The 18,857-nt window shown below is 40.4% G+C and overlaps 1 long non-coding RNA gene across 10 annotated transcripts in view; it reads left to right on the top strand.

Annotated features, from left to right (window-relative positions):
• The window catches only part of LOC106506547 (uncharacterized), a 760,340-nt gene that overhangs the window by 567,634 nt on the left and 173,849 nt on the right, over positions 1 to 18,857 (top strand). Inside the window, exon 2 of one of the 10 annotated variants that reach the window (XR_014830972.1) lies at positions 504 to 678. The exons of the other annotated variants lie outside the window; for them this stretch is intronic. This is a non-coding gene — a long non-coding RNA (uncharacterized LOC106506547). The remainder of the gene's footprint in view (positions 1 to 503; positions 679 to 18,857) is intronic. 10 annotated transcript variants of the gene reach the window in all.

Here is an 18,857-nt window from a genome sequence, read left to right as displayed (position 1 = left end):
ACTATTTGTTAAGTATTGTGCTAAGAGTTTTAAAGCTCATTCCTATCTAATCCTTAAAGCAAATCTATGGCATAGGCATTGTTATTGTTTTCCATTTTAAAGATGAAGAAACTGAGACTTCTTACAGTGAAGTGATTTTTTCCAAGATCACACATTAAATTGTGTAGCGGGGACTTCAACTGAAACAGTTTGATGCTGGAGACTACAATATAAATTATATTTCTGGGGAAGATGGCATCATTTTCCCATGTACTACGGCAGTAATTTAAACAGAAGAAGAGCCAGAGACTCAGGTATGGGGTTTGTGGCTGATTCTAAGTCTCGCGGAACCATTTCATAATACATCCCAACGTGGATGTATGACATCTTAACCTTGTACTGTGCTCTGCCGTGTTTTATTAGTTCTCTGTACACCAGGCAATAGAACTCTAAACAGAGAGGAGAGGTCAGCTTAAGAAAGGAGCATAAAACTATTGAGAGCCCTTTTATTTTTTCTGCACCAGTCCCACAGGTCTGAGAAAGTCAAGGACTTGATATTTACCATTCATGGCTTGACACAAATGGAGATCCATACTCAGAAGCCGCAAAAACAAGAAAATGAAGTTCACCACCTCCCAGCGGTCCTGGTCGTGCAGAAAGGACATGTTGGAGCTGATCTTTGATCTTTGATGACTGCTGGTTAGTTCCTCATGCGCAGTGTCAGGCTAGGGACCAGCAGGCAGAAAGGGTCCCTTCTGTTATGAGCTTGGGGAGTGTCTTGACCTTCACAGAAGTCTTGTATATTGCATATCTCTGAAGATTAGAATTTTGGGGAAGTTTCTCAAAGGTCACAGAGGCTTCTGAATTCCGTAACAGTTCAGCAAGTACTACAGAGTCTTCTGCCTCAATTGCGTGCCTCACCTTTCTTCTCTCCAGCCCCTGCAGCTTGCTCCTTCATCCATATTGCTTCTCTGTCTTTCCCTCTTTCTAATGAGAACTGCACTGGAACCACGTCAAGTTTGAGATTGAATGGCACCCACCTGGGTATAGGCAGCCACATTTCTGCTGCCTGAATACAGTGCCTGAGGTATTTGAGGCTGACTTGGAGAAACAAGAATTGTACAACACCTTGATTTAGGTGGATGCTAGTGGCCATAATTCTGTGAGTTTCTGTTCACTTCTCTGCTGAGGTTTGATTTATTTTTTTATTTTTTTGTCTTTTGAGGGCTGCACCCTCAGCTTATGGAGTTTCCCAGGCTAGGGATCAAATCGGAGCTACAGCTGCCAGCCTATGCCACAGCCATAGCAATGTGAGATCTGAGCTGTGTCTGCAACCTATACCACAGCTCATGGCAATGCTAGATCTTTAACCCACTGAGCGAGGCCAGGGATTGAACCCACATCCTCACGGATGCTAGTCAGATTCGTTTCCACTGAGCATGATGGGAATTCCCACTGCTAAGGTTTTAGATATACTCTGAGGATATCATTGAATTTTGGGGAAAATCTGTGATAGATTAAATGCATAATGCACATGTGCATTTTGTTTATTTTCTTGTTTCTGTGGCCAACATGTATTCTGCACCATTCCTAGGTCTAGAAGCTTCTGGAAGTTACTCATGCCTGCCATTTTCATTACTCCAGTCCCAGCTCCTGAAACAGTACTGTCATGTAGTTGGTACACCATAAATATTTGTTGAAGAAATGAATAGACCATGAAGTGTGAATTTAAATCCCTAACCAGATGGCTTTATTCATCTTGGAGCCCCTGGTTCCTAAGTGCATGATTGTTTGCAATCTAAACAACCAATGTGAGCTATTTCTGTAAACTGTGGGTAGATAGGCTGTGTTGTGCCACAAGTCATAAGAGGAGCAGCCCAAGGCTGAGTCTTCCTTTGGGGATCACACCAGGGCAACAGGTGCAGGGAAGGAGTTGGGAAGAATCAGTTATCTTTGCTCTTTAGGGCCCCAGTATTACTTTGGTTGACATACTGTCCCTTGGTTCACCAGGATCTCCTTAACTAGAACCATACCCCCAACATGACCTCTGCTGTCCGGTGGAATCCTATTCATGTACCCACTTCTACCTTCCATCCTAGGAATATTTCCATTTTCATAAGACCTTTACCAACACAGCTTTCATCCAAAGGACGAGCCCTAATAGTGGGCACTCCAGAGAATGGAACAAACCAACCAGGGAGATGTTTGGAGACAGGTGGTTATTTTCTATTTCTACTTGAATTCTATTGTTTTGGCATCATCTCACTTTACCTCCACAAAAAGAGACTCATTTCTGCAGTTGCTATAGTGATATTTCCTTTACTTGAGGCAGAAGGAGACTCTCAGGGAAGGAACCAGACCAACCTACTTGAAAGAAATAAGACCCTTAAGGAACACTTAAGACTCTCCTTCACTTTCCCTCCATCACCATTCCCAATTCTTTGTAACCAGTAACCACTTTAGAAGAGTTCTACCTCCCTCGTGATTTTTTTTATTAGGAAAAGCAATCCTACTTGGGGAAAAAAAGACATCATAGCTAGCATAGTTGAAGACTCTATTCTATTTATAGATTTTTTTAAAAAATATACATGTTTAACGGAATTTTTGTTGAAGTTCCATTTATGCAGTTCAGCCCTTTCATACAATGTGACAGTGTATACACCATATAAATGAGTGAAGTTCTCCAAGTACAGGATGGTAATTAATGATGTATGAATTTTATTGTATTTAAATTTTCATTTGTATAATATGTATATCTAGAGCATTATCAGTTCCTTTATATATATATGTGATGTTGGATGTCCTCTTATATGGCTGTAAAAGGAGCTCTGTACTAAGAGTCAGGGGATTAAATTATGGGGTTTAATCTTGATTCTGTTTCTTTCTATCTTTTGGGCAAGTCAATTAAATTTTTTAAACAACAGTTTTTAGGTTTTAGGAGGATATCTTTATTTCGTATAGAATAAAAGCTCTAGAACTTGACAGTCTTGCATTCCAGCTAGACTCTTAAAAGCTCTGTGATCCTGTGAAACTGATTTCACCTCCCTCATCCTCTTATAAATAGGGATAATAATGGCACTTACCTCACAAATCTATGTGTTAAGAGAGATGATCTCTGGACTCCTGCTTCAAGGTCGGCTGTAATAGGAATATGGCAGGTAAAAATTGCCACTGCAATAACCAGGAAAAAAGGGCAAATGACAAAAACCAACTTGTGAAAACAAGGGAGAGCTGTAGGAGCATGAGGAACTAAATAAATTAGAATTGCAGGGAAGGAAAATCCCATTATAGGAAATCCAATGGTCCTTGGCAGTTTTCTTAACTGGAGGCATTTGCAAATCCTAAGATTGGCCTAAAGGTTGGACTTAAATCAAATTGATGGATTTTATGGAGGAAAGATAAATTGGCACAGGTTTTGGTAGTCAAGAGCAGGCATAATAAACTGGAAAATAGAGCAGTTCCAAACACTGGGAACTTGCTGAGTTCTAGGAGGATATGGGAGAATGGAGGGCTGGGTGAGAAAGAGAGGCGAAAACTCCCACACTCTTACAGTGCTTATAGTGTGACCAATTGTCTTAGTCTAGTGGAACTTGCAGGTTTTCCAGAATGTGGACCTTTGAGTTTTAAATCCAGGAGAGTTCTAGGAAAATCAGAATGAATTGGTCATCCTTGGTGTTTCACAGAAAAAAAAAAAAAAATACCACCATAGGGAAGGTGGTACCCTACAGCAAAAACACACAATTCATCTCTTCCTCAATACATTTGCCAAATACATAGCTTCTATAAGGTGTGGAGATGACGAATGAAATTCAAAATGTTTACTCTTTCAGAGCTGAGATCGCAACAGCAAGGTTCCCATCAAAAGCCTGGGAGGGCCATGCCTGAAGAGCCAAAGATGAAATAAACCTTACTAACCCTTACTAAAACTGCAACCTAAACACAACCCAATCAATCCCTGCTAGGATTATAGTGATCAGTTCCTCACTGTCTCTGACTAATAGAGACAATTTTCTCTTGGTGAAAATATCATGTGATGACTCTATGGTTCTTTTATCCCAATGTACATCATAGAAAATGGCTAGACCCAAAGGAGGCAGGAAAATTTGAGCAATAATCGAGGAAAAAGAACAGCTAATAGAAACAGACCTGAAGATAAGGTATATGAATTTGTAGATAAAGGAGTTTAAAATGACTATGATTAATGTGCTGGGGAAGATTGACAAGATAGATGAACAAATGAAAAATTTTAGAATTTCAACAAAGAATTACAGTATGTAAAAAGAATCAAATGGACATTCTAGAGCTGCAAAACACAATAATCAAAGCAGGAGTTTGGACACAGCAGAAGATATAATTAGTAAACTCAAAAACGGTTAATGGATGATATCCAGATTGAAACATAAAGAGGAAACAGGGTGGAAAGAAGAAAAACCATATGGAAAACAACCAAAAGGTATAATATGTATAGTGAGAATTCCAGAAAGAGAGAAAACAGTGAGTCAGAAGCACATATTTGAGTAGAAAATAGTTAAGAATTTTCAAAATTCATAAAAACTTTTAACTCACAGATTCAAGAAGCTCAAAGCACTTTGAGAAGATCAAAGCAAAGCAAACTGTATAGGCATATCTTATTTAAGCTGTCAAAAATCAAGACAAAGAAAACTATTTTAACATCCAGAAGAAAAGACACATTACCTTGAAAGAAACTATAACTAATTTTATTAAACATTATTGGGGCCAGAAGACAATGGAATTACATGAATAAAGCCAATCAATATTTCTATACCCAGTAAAAATATTCTTATGCGTGATTAAGACATTTTTAGACAATCAAAATATGCGTGAATTCATTGCAAGCAAGTAGGCATTCCAAGAAATCCTGTAGGAAATTCTTCAAACTGGAGAAAAATAATCCCTAGTGGAAGCAGGAAGAAATTAAAAGCACATTAAATTCTAAATAGATGAGTAAATATAAACACCATCTGTTTTAAGTAACAATAATAAAACTGTCCCATGGAGTTCCCATTGTTGCTCAGTGGTTAGTGAACCCGACTAGCATCCATGAGGACCCAGGTTCGATCCCTGGCCTCACTCTGTGGGTTAATGATCCAGCATTGCTGTGAGATGTGGTGTAGGTTGAAGACACGGCTTGGATCCTGCATTGCTATGGCTGTGGCATAGGCCGGTGGCTACAGTTCTGATTGGACCCCTAGCCTGGGAACCTCCATATGCCATGGGTGCAGGCCTAAAAGACCAAAAAATAAAAATAAAAATAAAAAAATAAAACTGTCCCATGGAGTTCATAATATCATAGAACTAAAAGGACCTGTCAATAATAGCACAAAGGGTAGAAGGGCAAAGTAATGACACAAATGTTTCTTTTTTTATTTAGGAAGTGGAAAAAGTTCTAACTTCACATAGACTGTTAAATTCAGTGTTGCATATTTAAATCTTTAGGGTAATTACTATAAAGTAAAATTCAAGAACATGTAACTAAAAATCTAATAGAGAAAAAAAATACTGTGTATAAACATATTTTGGGATATTCAAAAGAAAGAAGGAAAGCAGGAATAAAGAAATAAAAATAAGTGAAAAATAGAAAACTGAAAGCCAATTAATGTCATCATTATAATCTAGGGAAATGAATTAAACGGTCTTCAAAAAATTGAATTTTTAAGATGTAATTTAATTAATTAATTAATTGTTGTTGTTGCTGCTGCTTTTTTAGGGCTGCACCCATAGCATATGGAAGTTCCTAGGCTAGGGGTCCAGTTGGAGCTGCATCTGCTGGCCAACAGTCACAGCAATGCAGAAACTGAGCCACATCTATGACCTTCGCCACAGCTCACAGCAACACCAGATCCTTAACCTACTGAGCAAGGCCAGGGATCTAACCCACGTCCTCATGGATCCTATTGGATTTGTTACCGCTGAGCCATGATGAGAACTCCTAAAATACTGAATTTTTAAAAGGCCTGTCTGTGTGCCATTTATAAGAGACATAAGTTAAATATAAAATCACAGCTGGGCTGAAAGTAAAAGGATGAAAAGAAGGCGCATCATGAAGAGAGTAGCAAAGAAGGACACAGTGCCTGGCACAGAGACACTCAGTGAATATTTGATAAAATAATTTAGGATGAATTGTAGGAAGGAAGGGAGGGAGGAAGGAAGGAAAGGAAGAAGGGTACAGGAAATAAGTTGAGGCAGAGTAAAGAGAAGCGGGGACCGGTTCAGATGGAGAGAATTTCCAGGCAAAAAGATAATGATGGAATAGGTGGATGCAGCAAAGATGGGGTGAAGTGTCCAGATCTGAGAAATTTTGAGATAGGTTCAACATGGTAATGAATTGAGTATCATAGCTTGGAAAGAGGCATCAGTGGTGGTTTTCAGTTTCTATTAAGACATCTATATGGATAGAGGTGCCATTTATTAAGCCAGTTGGAAGCAGATTGAAAGCCTCTAACAGAGTTTCCTTCCTTTCTGCAGAGTGAAGTGAATATAATCCACTCTCTTTTTGAAGGCTGAGGAATTTATGGAGGTGGAGCGTACTCATGGCCTCATGAGAGAATATTGCCCAGGGCTGTAGAGACAGAGATGCAGGCCTGTAGGCACTGAAGCCGAACCCGTTTGCAAAGGAAATCACATTGCTTGATTATTTTATTTCTTTATTTTGGAATGAGGTGCTTGTCCTTGATCTCAGTTTGTTTACTTAACAAATTTGGTCTTTCTCCTCATAAACTGCCATATTTTATGATTCTAAAGTACAAATATTTTCGCAACTTAACATCTCAGAAATTGAGATGTATATTACTAATCACAGTACATGCCTGAGAATTATTATCTGTAGACCCCGAGACAGGCAGTTTTTGGGGAATGGGTCTCCAAGGTCAGGAGTGTGTGAGTAAACAGGGAAGGAGGTAGAACTCAAGGCAAGGTAGTGTTATCGAAGGGCCAGGGCTGTAGGTGACTTGGAATGCATCCTGGACTTTCTGTGAAGACCTTGGTAAAATGTTGCTCGGAATCATCTGCCTGAGGACATTGTTTACTCTTGGTTGCTGGTTGCCCCACTGGACATGACCTTGGCACATCTTTTCTTCCAAGTGTGTGAGTAACCAAAACTGCAGGCATGCCATGCTGCAGTGTCAGAGTAATTCTGGGGCATAAACAAGATAGGAACAGACCAAAACCCCACAGGACTGTTGCCTGTGCAGGAGTGCACAGAAAGTGTCTGTGGTTTATGGTTTAATTACAGCTCTTTCGTTCTTTCTTAGGGTTACCTGCAATAATGGTTTATCTTACAATTGATGACATCTTAGATTTGATGGAACATGTCAGACGTGTGTTCCATAAGTAGATAGATAGCTTGACCTTAGAAAGATGAATTCTGTTAAAGTGAAATTAGAATAAACAGCATTTCTAAAACTAAATTAAGCCATTGGTGACTACAAGGCAGAAACTGTAGTCCTTATATCTCTTGCCATCATTGCAAATCTACAAGTAAGTTAACATATACAAGAATTTATCTACTGTGGAAAACGTTTTACCTGAAAAGAACAAGTAGAATGGTAGAATGGTAATCTGCCATACAAACAGGTATAGAGGAGTGGTTTTCATTTTTGTTCCTAAACAATCATATGTTTTTTTTTTTCCCAAAAAAAGTAATTTCCAGAACCCTATTTGTGTGTTATGTAACAAATAAAAATGCAGATTTATATACAGGTGAAAGCAGGATTTGGGGGTTCCAAGACTCCACAATTGTATGATTCCTTAACCCCTCTATGGGGCTTCTGAGGTTTTCATATGGAAACTTAGATTCTGTGATTCACATGAGGTGCTCCCCATAGCCTGCAAGTTTTTTATTTAGTGTCCATTCACTCATATTATAGCCGTATTTCTTGCAGGTTTGGTTATTTGATTTCCTAGCTTATAACAGATGTATAAGCAATAAATTATAGGGAAGGAATAGCCATTCAGAGCTGGCATGGCGATCTTCACACAGAGCAGAAGCTGGAAGCTAGGGTTGTTCACTGCAAAATTGTAGAAAGTAGCTTTTTAAAAGTGACAGTGTTGAGAAATATTGAGTATGTGGACAGCAGTTCAATCCCCATCAAAGTTGGAGTTCTCTGGGAACATAGAAGAGATATTTAGCATGAGAACACTAGCAATTGTCTATTTGGCATAATTCTTAAGATACTGAAGCATATAATATAGTTTATAGTAATTCCCATCAAAAACAGCTTAAATAGATTTGATATATAATGTGTTGGGAGTTTCAATTAGGTGGAACATTTGTGTGAGTAGAGTATTTTATTTCTCAAAGTTGTTGAATAAATAGATATCACTGCATGTATTCTTTTACCTCTGAGCGATAGAAAATCCAACTATAAATGGGGTATAGATCAAGGGAGTAGTTGAAAGTAAAGGAGCTTAAGGTAGGATTTGATCTAGCAGCTTATGCATGTCACCAAGAATGCGATTTCTTCTGTTCTCCATTTCACTTTCCATGTTCCCCATAGCTCTGCCACTTCATGTCTACAAGGTGGCTAGTTGCTTCCTTAGTCATGTCCAAAAGGAGTGGGGCTGGGGGCCGTTAAGAGAGAGAGAGGAGTTAGTGCTCTTTCTTTAATCATTAAGAAAGTGTCCTCAGTCGATGAGAGTGACACAGTTAATATGCCCATCCCTGATACAACAGCTACAGCAAGAGGGAAGAAATCATATTAATTGATTTAGTCCAGTCAGGGTCTATCTGTGGAGCTAAAGATGGTGTTAATCCCCATTGGCCCCATGGTGACAAAGATGGATAAATAAATGCCTGAGGTGGTGACAGACCTTATCCACATCATGAGCCTCAAGCTAAGTATTGGGCAACTGGACTCTAAGTATTGATAAGTAAAGTCAGAAGTCATCTTTCTCTTGCCCAATGGTATAGCCCCAGCATGAGTTACAAGGCCTGTCATCACAGGAGCTTAATGATACCTAGTTATTCATGAATGAACAAATGGATATTTTCCTGTTTGGAGAAATGCTCAGAATTGACTTCATTTTTGTGCTTCTTGATGCACCCTGGTTTCAGTCCTTGAGGAGCTATTTATGGCTCAACAAGAAGCAGGAGGTATCAGGATCAGTTTTCTTTGAGGTGCTCAGCACTATTTACAAAACAAAAGGGGGTGAAATCATTTGGAATAAGGCAAGATGAAGTCAATCATTTGTTTCTCTGTGGATATCAAAAGGAAGAGACAGGAAGTGAAAGAGAAGGGCAGGAGAAGGAACAAATGAGAAGGAAAATTAAAAAGGGAAGGAAGCAAAGAAGAAGGAAAGGGAAGGGAGGGAGAAGGGGAAGGAGCAAGGAAAAGGGGAGGGAAGGAAGGAAGGAAGAGAGGGGATGGTGGAGCTATAAGTAGAATCTAGCTCCAGGGAAAAGGCATTTTTTTGGTGGTTACCCTCTGACATGAATTTGCTGGATGCGTGTGTGTGCGCACGTGTGCGCGGCTGCGCATGCACGTGTGTATTTGTTTTCCTGATGAAGTAAATATCAAGCATAGTTTGAAGCTGTAAAATTGACCAAATAGCTATGAGAATGTAGACAGCAGGTTATAAATCACCCAGTCACTTGGGTGTGGATAAAAGTCCTGGGCCAAATACCTGAGTGTCCACTTCATAACAGGAATAATAAGGCTATTTGAAAACATGACCCAGACCCCAAGCTATAGTTATTTCTTTCTAGAGGGCCACCTGACATGTTTATATGCGCATATTGGAATTGTATCCAAAGGGGGGAAAAACAATTGACTTTCTGACTTTATAGTCTGTCATTGACTTTTAAGGTATTTCATGAAATGAAGAAATAACTTTAAGATCAAGGGCATTTTCCTTTGGGTCCTCATCAATTATTTTACTTTCTCTTGGCAAGGGCCTCCACCCACTTCTTCTGAAATATCAACCACCGGGCTGACGTTGCACTGGAAAAACTTACTCTCTGCCTTCCTGAATGCGTGTTTCATGCATTAAATTGTTTTAATCACTTCAACTTTTACTAGAGTTTGGCAACTGTTATATTGCTGAATTGTGTGTTCCCAATTTAATGCTTTTAGAATGTATTTAAGTAAGTTCCAATGCACTTAGTCATTGCTATTCAAATGAGAGAACCATATTTCAAGGAACAGAGCCCAGGGAGAGAGATGAGGTGAGTAATGGGTAATAAGCAAAAACCATCTATCAAGGCACACTGGGGGCTGAAACAGATGGTGAAGAAATGCCCCTGAGTCCATTCCCCTTGGCCATGGAGGGCCTACCAGTTTTATTTCCAGCAAACATACACTTTGGCTAGCTTCCCCTCATAGCTTCTGGCTGATCTTTCCTATTTTAAGATCTTGGTGAAGCAGGAAACACACTTGTTTCTCAGACTGAAACACATGAAAGTCAGTCCTGTGGGGAAGATAAAGGTCAAACTTAGGAGCCCCAAGCAGGTGCTGAAATTTATGGAGGGAGGGTTGATACTGCCGCCATCCTTAGTGCTGGTTTCTAGTGGGTCTTGGTAAGAGTGGAACAAAGGGATAGTGGAATTGAGAGTAACCATCCCAAGCAGATGAAACTTGTCCTCTTCAATTTATTACTCATCCTCCAGGTGGCCAGGATGTTTTGTGGCCCCCTGAATGCCCCCCCCTTTCTGCTTTTTTAGGGCCATACCCTCCGCATATGGAAGGCTAGGGATCGAACTGGAGCTGTAGCTGCTGACCTACACCACAGCCACAGCAACACCAGATCCTTAACCCACTGAGCAGGTCCAGGGGTCCAACCTGTTTCCTCACAGATACTGGTTGGATTTGTTACTGCTGAGCCACTGTGGGAGCTTCTGAAAGCCCACATTTCAATGCTAGACTTCTCTCTTTCTTTGAGAAATTTACGGAGCTTCTGAGCTTCTAAGTCTTCCTGTATAAAGTGGACAGGTTGATAGCAACTTCTCAAGAATGATGTCTGCCTTACACAAGATAGTGATGTACTTACCGCCCATTCCACATTCTACCCACCCCCGTCTTTATTATAGATGCTGGGGAGCTAACCGTGAGCCAAAAGGCACATATAGGGTTCCATCACCCATGGGGGTCTAGGACTTAAAATTTGAGAAGTAACCCTTCAGGCAATCCAACCATGTGCATCTTATGAGCAGTGTGGATCATCCAGAACAATCCTATTTCTAGGAATCAATCCAGAGGACACAGTCACCTAAGTATGCAAGATGCACATGTCAAGATCTGCATCACATCATTGTTTATAATGGCAGAGAAGTATGAAGAACCTGGGTAACCAACACAAGGGTACTGGTTAAATACGGGACATCCATGGAATGAAATAGTGTAAAACCTCTAAAAGTGATGTGCTAAATGACCCTTTAAAGGTATTAACATTTGTCCATGTCACTTTGCAAAATGAGAGATGTTTATACATCACAGTATACGTGCTGTGATTACATCCATTACATTCATGAATAGAAGTTCTCACGGTATCCATACTTCACAGCTCTGCAAACTCAGGTGGCTACAGGGAGATAGCTGGAAGGATGTTAAATAAAATTTTAACATTGTTTTAAGTAGTGGAATCTGAGGAAATTGCACTTTTTTTTGGAAATTTTCTACCTTGTGTGTGTGGGGTTTTTTTTTTTTGTTGTTGTTTGTTTGTTTGTTTTTGGTCTTTAGGGCTACAACCTCGGCACATGGAGGTTCCCAGGCTAGGGGTTGACTCAGAGCTGTAGCCATCGGCCTACACCACAGCCACAGCAATGCCAGACCCAAGCCATGTCTGTGACCTACACCACAGCTCACGGCAACGCTGGATCCTTACCCCACTGAGCAAGGCCAGAGAGCAAAGCTGGTTACTAGTCAGATTCATTTCCCCTGAGCCACAATGGGAACTCCCCTTTGTGTGATTTTTTTTTAAACAATGAGCCTATGCTTATTTATCTAAGGCACTAAAACTCTATGTTCTCTGAAAAAATGTTTGTGCAGGTTTGAAACCCAGAACATGGATATTTCTGTCTCAGTCTGCTATAATTACCTAGGTAGTTGATTATTTTCCCACTAGACTGAAATCTCCATTAAAATCCAAATTTTGCCTTTACCTCAGTCCCCAGTGCCACATACCATTGCAGTAAGTGATACTCAGTGAATGAGTTCATTTTTTGAATCAAGAAGTCTGGTAATCTGGAAACTATTTCAAAACCTTACATTGTCTGGCAGTAAGGCCATGATCAACACCTTCTCCTGAGATGGCTCATCCTAAAACAAAACTAGATTCATCTCGACGTTCCCTTCCATTCCTAACCTTGTCATTTGGAAACTGAACTTATTTAATCCTCACCAATCAAATGAAATCAAAGAAGATAACATGTGGATCAGCTTTATAGATTCTACAATGTTATACAAATGTAATATGGTATTAAAAATTTAAAAATCCCAAACTAACAATGATAATAGTGACCTATTGCATGTTGCTTGCTAACATAGAGAAAGCAAATTCTAACAGGATCGAAATCATTTCCACTGCCTTCCTCTCTCCCTGCCTTCACCTCTGGGCCATAATTCCTTGTGGAGTTAACACTGATACTCAGTTTGGGGATAAAAGCAGGACCTGACCTGGATTTGCTCCACATTGCCCATGCCCTAGATTGAAATGTTAAAGGACTTGGAATAAAAAAAAAAAGTTGCATTTTCAGTAACAGCTTCACAGTGACTGGGGAATTAATGTCAGCCAGGCAGTGATTTCCCAGTGGTTGGGTTTGTAGCAAAAGTCTTCAACTTTTATGTGTGGCCTGTTTGAAGTTGAAAATTGTTGTTAGAGTCTCCAAAGTTGTTTGAGGTGTCACTCATCCTTGCCTTTTGTGTTGGGGCGAGGATGTGAAGCACAGCGGCTGGGAATAGTTCTGTGACTACCACCCCCAAGGCAGGTCTCTGCCAGGGCCCAATTGAGCCCATCTCCCAGGGAATTCAAAGCTTTCAGTGCAGTGCAGCTCGGCAGCCATCTGCAGCCTTATCACCCACCACTCCCTTGCACAAACTCTCTGCTCCAAGAAGAGGGAGGAGCTCATGGCCCCATGAACACCATGCAAATGCATAACTCCAGCATTTTTATTTAATCTTCAATTTACCCTCCTAGGATATCTTATTTTTTTTTGGTGGGGGAAGGGGGGGAGGCAGAAGCACAAGGTAATAATGATAATAACATAGCAATTGTAATAGTACTGGCACATCATGTCTTATTTACCACTGATTATAAGCCAGACACTTCACTTAACATGACCTCTTTCAACTGCCTCAATAACCCCATCAGACAGATGCAAATATCACCATTTTATAGATGGAGCAGTTGAGGCTCCATAAGGCCACACAGCTAATAAGATGGGATTTCCATCCTTGAATCTGAACTCTTTGTCATTATCAACACCTAGGAAGACCCAGGCTTGGGAACAGAGAGATCTGCTTTCCAGGCTTGCCCTGGCAGTTCGTGTGACCTTGATCAGATGTCTTCCTCATCTATGAGATGGGATAATACCGTTTTCCACATAGGGTTGCTGAGAGAATCAGAGTTAACACATGCCAGATGCCTAACCAATAAATGGTAGCCAGTGTCCTTGACCTTTGTTCATTTTCATTCCGATCATTTACCTAGATCATTCTCTATTGCCTCCTCAAAGCCATTTCTGGCTACCTGAGCTAAGGGTGATGGCTCCTTCCTCTTGACCTTGTATTATTCGGTAGAAGTGTTATGTTCATCCTCAAGATAGACCAAGAGAGGGCTATGAGGAATCCACAGATCTAAAGTGTGGGTGTTCCTCTGCCAGTAATCCTGGAAGAACCACACATCCCAAGATGTATGGACCTGCTTAGACCGAGATCCACCATGTCCCACACAGACATTTATCAGTATGGAGTAAGGCAGCAATTCAGTTCATGGACTTTTAAATTCCAGCTCTTTCAGTGCTCTGGGTGAAGCAAATAGCTCTTACTGTAACGCGGTGCACCCAGTGTCCATTTCATTACCCTGCTAGTCTTACTGCAGCGTCTGGGAAGCTAAAAATGGCATTGCCCAGACTGCATTGCAGTTAGGGCACCCATGAGAGACTTGGGGGCAGCCATGAGCTGTGGGAGGTGGTGGCTTTGGAGAAGAGCAGATATTCATCGTGAAGGAGGCTTCTGCTCTGCTCATATAGCTGTGGTACCATTTCCAGTACATAGTTCCTAGAGTCAGATATGATTGTTGGGCAGTGGAGGCTACAGTGTCATCAAGCCTTTCTCCTGGGTGTGTTCACGCACTTGGCTGGGTGTAACCAAATCCACCTCTCTGGCCTACTTGGAGCATCTGTCAGTGACATAATGTCTTTGAATCAATCTTTCCTGCTTGAACCAGCTGTATTGGCTTCTGTGTCCTGCAGCCAAAGATCTTGACTGATCCTCTAGAATGGTTACCATAGACTAATTATTTAACTTCTTTGAGTCCCTGTTTTCCTCTTCTGCAAAATGGTACATAATAAAGGATTGCCTCAGGTGGAAGGATGCATGTAAAATCTTTATCACAAGATATGGTACAAATGAGCTCTCACAGAGGACAAGCGAGTAAACAGGAAATTAGAATTTGGTGTCATGGATAGCCAGGGAAGGTAGAACTCACTCAGAACTTTGCAGTCCAAAGGAGGAACACCGATCATGGATTGTCTGGTCAGGAAAGGCTTTTTTGGAAGAAACAAAACAACAGGAAACAACAAAGCAGTGCAAGGTTGAGATATGACTCTAAGATAGCCGTTGGAAGAGCAATCCAGGAAGAAGGATCAGGATGTGTGAAGGCCCCTATAGAGAGGAGAGAGCATACCTGGCTTGAAGGAACTGAGAGAAATGTATTGTGACTGTGTGTAAGGAAGGGATTAGGCGAGGGTGTAGGTGGGCTGGGTAGCGAACAGCCTGGAGGGGATTAGACCTCATTGGCCTTTCCTGTGAAATCACTGGTCTGTGTTCTTCCTAATTTCGCTCCCTCAAGCCATCTTTTTGCAAGTCTACATAAACTCAGTTCAACTAGACTGCACATGTTTGGAGGGTAGAGAATATATTTCATACCTTTCAAGGGTACTTGTCTTGCCTCTGTATCTTCTCCACAAATATTTATCAGTTGCATTTGGTGTTAAGTACAGTTTAATGGAGCATGTACTTTTGTCTGGAATACTTTTCAAAATAGAAAATAGCTTTCCATTTGGGTAAGGACTTTGGGGCCCCACCCAACACGTGTAGAGAAAGTTTGTTCCCTTGAACTAGCATGTATTCTGTATTCGGTATGGTGAAAACTGTTTACAAAGCAAAGGATTTAGGACAGAATCCCTCTTTCTTTTTACCTTTTATCTTCTCCCTACTACGACATGAATTATTTTCAAACCACTTCAGTTTTTTTTTTTTTAATTTATAAACCATGCCATAGATTGAAAGGGTTATGTGCAGATTTCTTGCTTGTTTATTTTTGTTTTGTAAGATGGTATTTCAGCATTCCAAAGAACACTCTTTAGCCTACTTGGGCATTTATTTCTGTTTGCAGGGTGAATTGAAGGGCTAATCTAGATCACCCTGGCTTTTGCCCTGTGGATTTCAGAGAATATCATGGAAGGACTTTATAGTTTCCTAAGGAAGAATCTAGACTGGAATTAAGAGGAATTTGGTGGATGCTCATCAAGGATCTACAAAATGTTGCCCTTTCTTTGGCTGAATAGGAAACAAAACCCCTTCCGTTCTCAATAGTGTGCCAGAGCTGGCTTATAGCAGCTTATGAAAACCAATGATAAGTACTCAGGACTTTTTTGAGCCTCCTGTCAAGACATTGGCAGCTCGAAATCATCTCCAGTGGGAGTGTTTACAGCATGGAAATGGGCTAATGTTTGCACAACAGGGCTTCTTCCTTCCTTTTCCCCTCAGAGCTGGTTTATCAGCACATGACAGGGTCTAGCCCATCTAGAGGAGTAGCGTTTTAAAAGTCCAGATTAAAAGCCTGTGCTTGGTGAAAATGTATGGTTTGAATTCCATGTAGGCAAAAACCACGTGTGTTTTCTTGGAGAATATATGTATTGACAGCGGGTAGCACAGGAGCTGGTGCATGGCAAGTGCTCAGTAGTATCTATTGAATGGATGAGGTGCTGCTGGATTGACAGGTCTCTCTGCAGCAGCATCAGGACAGACCAAACCAGTCTCCTGCAGGAATCCTTCCTAAGCCACTCGTTTCTCTACAGTCACCCAAGAAGCTGGGGTGTGGCTCTCTTTTAATACCATGTCATTCTACTTTTCAAAGACAATTGTGATTCTATCAATCTGTCCAGCAAGCACAGTAGACTTTGAGCTCTCAGAGAGGAATTTTTCTGATTGGTTGCTTTTAACAAACAAGCGCTCAATAAATTTATTTTTAAACGAGTGAAAAAAAAAAAAAAGAAAAAATGATAATAACCTTGTACGAGGGCACAGCACTTCAAGGTTTTCCCAAGTTTTTTTCCGGATGTTGCTTTATTGATACTATAACATCCTGTGAGTAGGCAGAATAGAACAATTACTCTTCTAAACAGCTAAAACAGTGCCTGGCAAGTTGAGGACATAAACTGTTTTGTTGATTTAATTATTAGTTAATCATCCCATTTCACAAAAGAAGAAACACGCCTATAGAATTTACCCAGTACCATTGAGTTTCTGTTGGTATCATGTCCATTTACACTATGTTACCTCTGTTAATAGTTCCTCAACTTTTAAAAATGCTTTGTTGTATATCCTTTCATTTATCCCCATAACATCTTTACTGAATGGGCAAGTATTTTTACTCATGTTGTAAGGAGTCCTAAGACTATGACACAGAAAGTTTTAGTAACATGCTTGAAGGGTATACAGGGACTTGAGAGAAAAGCTGGTATTAAAATTTACATTGTTTAAGGATTCCAAGGTTAAACTGTACATTGTATATGATTACACAGTGTTTTACTTACTTACTCATTCCTTCAGAGGGAGAGAGGATCACAACAGCTAAGGGAAAGCATTGCACCATGGCACACTCAAAAATATCTCCCAAATATTGTCATAAATCCCTCAAGCTTGTTTCTTTCACTTGAAACACCTTAAAACCTGCTGGTGATCAGAATTCGTACTTTGCCACTTAAGTCTGCTAAAGATTGGAGTTGAAGTTTCAAATATAAAATTACAGGAAATTACCTCCTTGCTCTTTTGTGAGTGGAATTTTGATTTTTTAATCATCTGAGAAGGTGCTAGTTTTCCATGAATGTGGAAATTCCATGATTTTTCTTTTCCTTGGACTCTAACATTTCAAAATGGCCACAAGACTCCTGCAGGAATTATGAAAAGGATACAGAATTAAGCATGATGACTTTTAAATTTATGTTGTAAAATCCAATGTTATTCCCAGCACAGTGCCTCATTTCCGATGAGAAGTGTGCTGCCAGCTTCCCACTTTTTCTACGGACGATATCACCACTCATTTTATTAAAGCCACCAGACACTCATGGAAACATGCATGATGTCGTTTTCTAATGTGCGGGAAAAGAATGTTGGAAGTGGGAGCTAGTTAACATTTCTTAAACATGTTTTTTTTATTCTTGCCTTTCCCTTTTGACCTTCCTGAGGATGCATGTGGGTGTTAAATTGTTACCAAAGGGAGGAGCCGTTGTAACTACAACGGGATCCACACACACAAAGACACACTTTCCCACACACAGGACTTGGCTCTATTACGCTTTAATGGAATGCTGAATGGAAAAGATGCAGGGTGTTTTTGATCTGTACAGAAATCCAGCCAGTAGAGCGTCCATCATTTTCTTTTTTACAGCAGCCAGATTAACATTTGGGTTGGAAGACAGTGTGTGAGGGGAGGGAGTGTGACTGGCAAATATTTTTCCTCTCTTTTAAATCTTATAAACATAATGTATTCTGTTTATAAACATTTAACTAATAAAGAAGAATGTAAAATGAAAAGTAGAAGTCTCCCCTTTCCCCATCTCATCGACTTCCTAAGTATAACCCATTAAATAGATTGACGTTTATGTAGAATTTTTTTCTAATTGAAGAACCACTGATTGATATTCTGCAGTTTGTGTTAGTCAATCTCATTTGTGGGTGAGCGTTTGGTACGAAAATATATATCTTATGTACATAACGATCCTGTATCTTGCTTTTGTTCATTTAAAAGTGTTTTCTGGGTGCATTTCTGTCAGAGTGAAATTCCAGACTTAGCCCATTCTTTTGCTTTTAGTGGTTTTTTTGTTTGTTTGTTTGTTTGTTTTTTTTGTTTTTTTTGTTTTTTTTTTTAACAGCCACACCTGCAGCATGTAGAAGTTCCTGGGCTAGAGGTTTGAATCAGAGCTACAGCTGGGGCCTACCCTACAGCTACAGCAACACTGGATCTGAGCTGCATCTGTGACCTACACTGCAGCTGTGGCAACACCATATCCTTAATGTACTGAGGGAGGCCAGGGATTGACCTGCTTCCTCACAGAGATAACCTCACGTCTTTAACCCAGTGAGCCTCAACAGGAACTCCACAGGCCATTCTTTTAAAGGGTTTCATTGTATTGGCTGTGCCTTATTCTTATTCTTATTATTTGTCTTTTGTCTTTCTAGGGCCACACCGAGGCATATAGAGGTTCCCAGGCTAGGGAACGATTCTGAGCTGTAGCTTACAGCCTATACCACAGCCACAGCCGCAGCCACAACAATGTGGGATCCGAGCCACATCTGTGACCTACACCACAGCTCACAGAAACACCAGATCCTTAACCCACTGAGCAAGGCCGGGGATCAAACCCCTATCCTCATGGTTACTAGTCAGCTTCGTTAACCCCTAGGCCATGAGGGGAACTC

This window comes from Sus scrofa, chromosome 16, assembly GCF_054392235.1.
Source record: "Sus scrofa isolate SSC_HxYL_T2T_F1_AM1 chromosome 16, Sscrofa_HxYL_maternal_Yorkshire_Landrace_v2.0, whole genome shotgun sequence".
Classification (NCBI taxonomy): domain Eukaryota; kingdom Metazoa; phylum Chordata; class Mammalia; order Artiodactyla; family Suidae; genus Sus; species Sus scrofa.
This window is presented reverse-complemented; position numbering and strand designations above follow the sequence as displayed.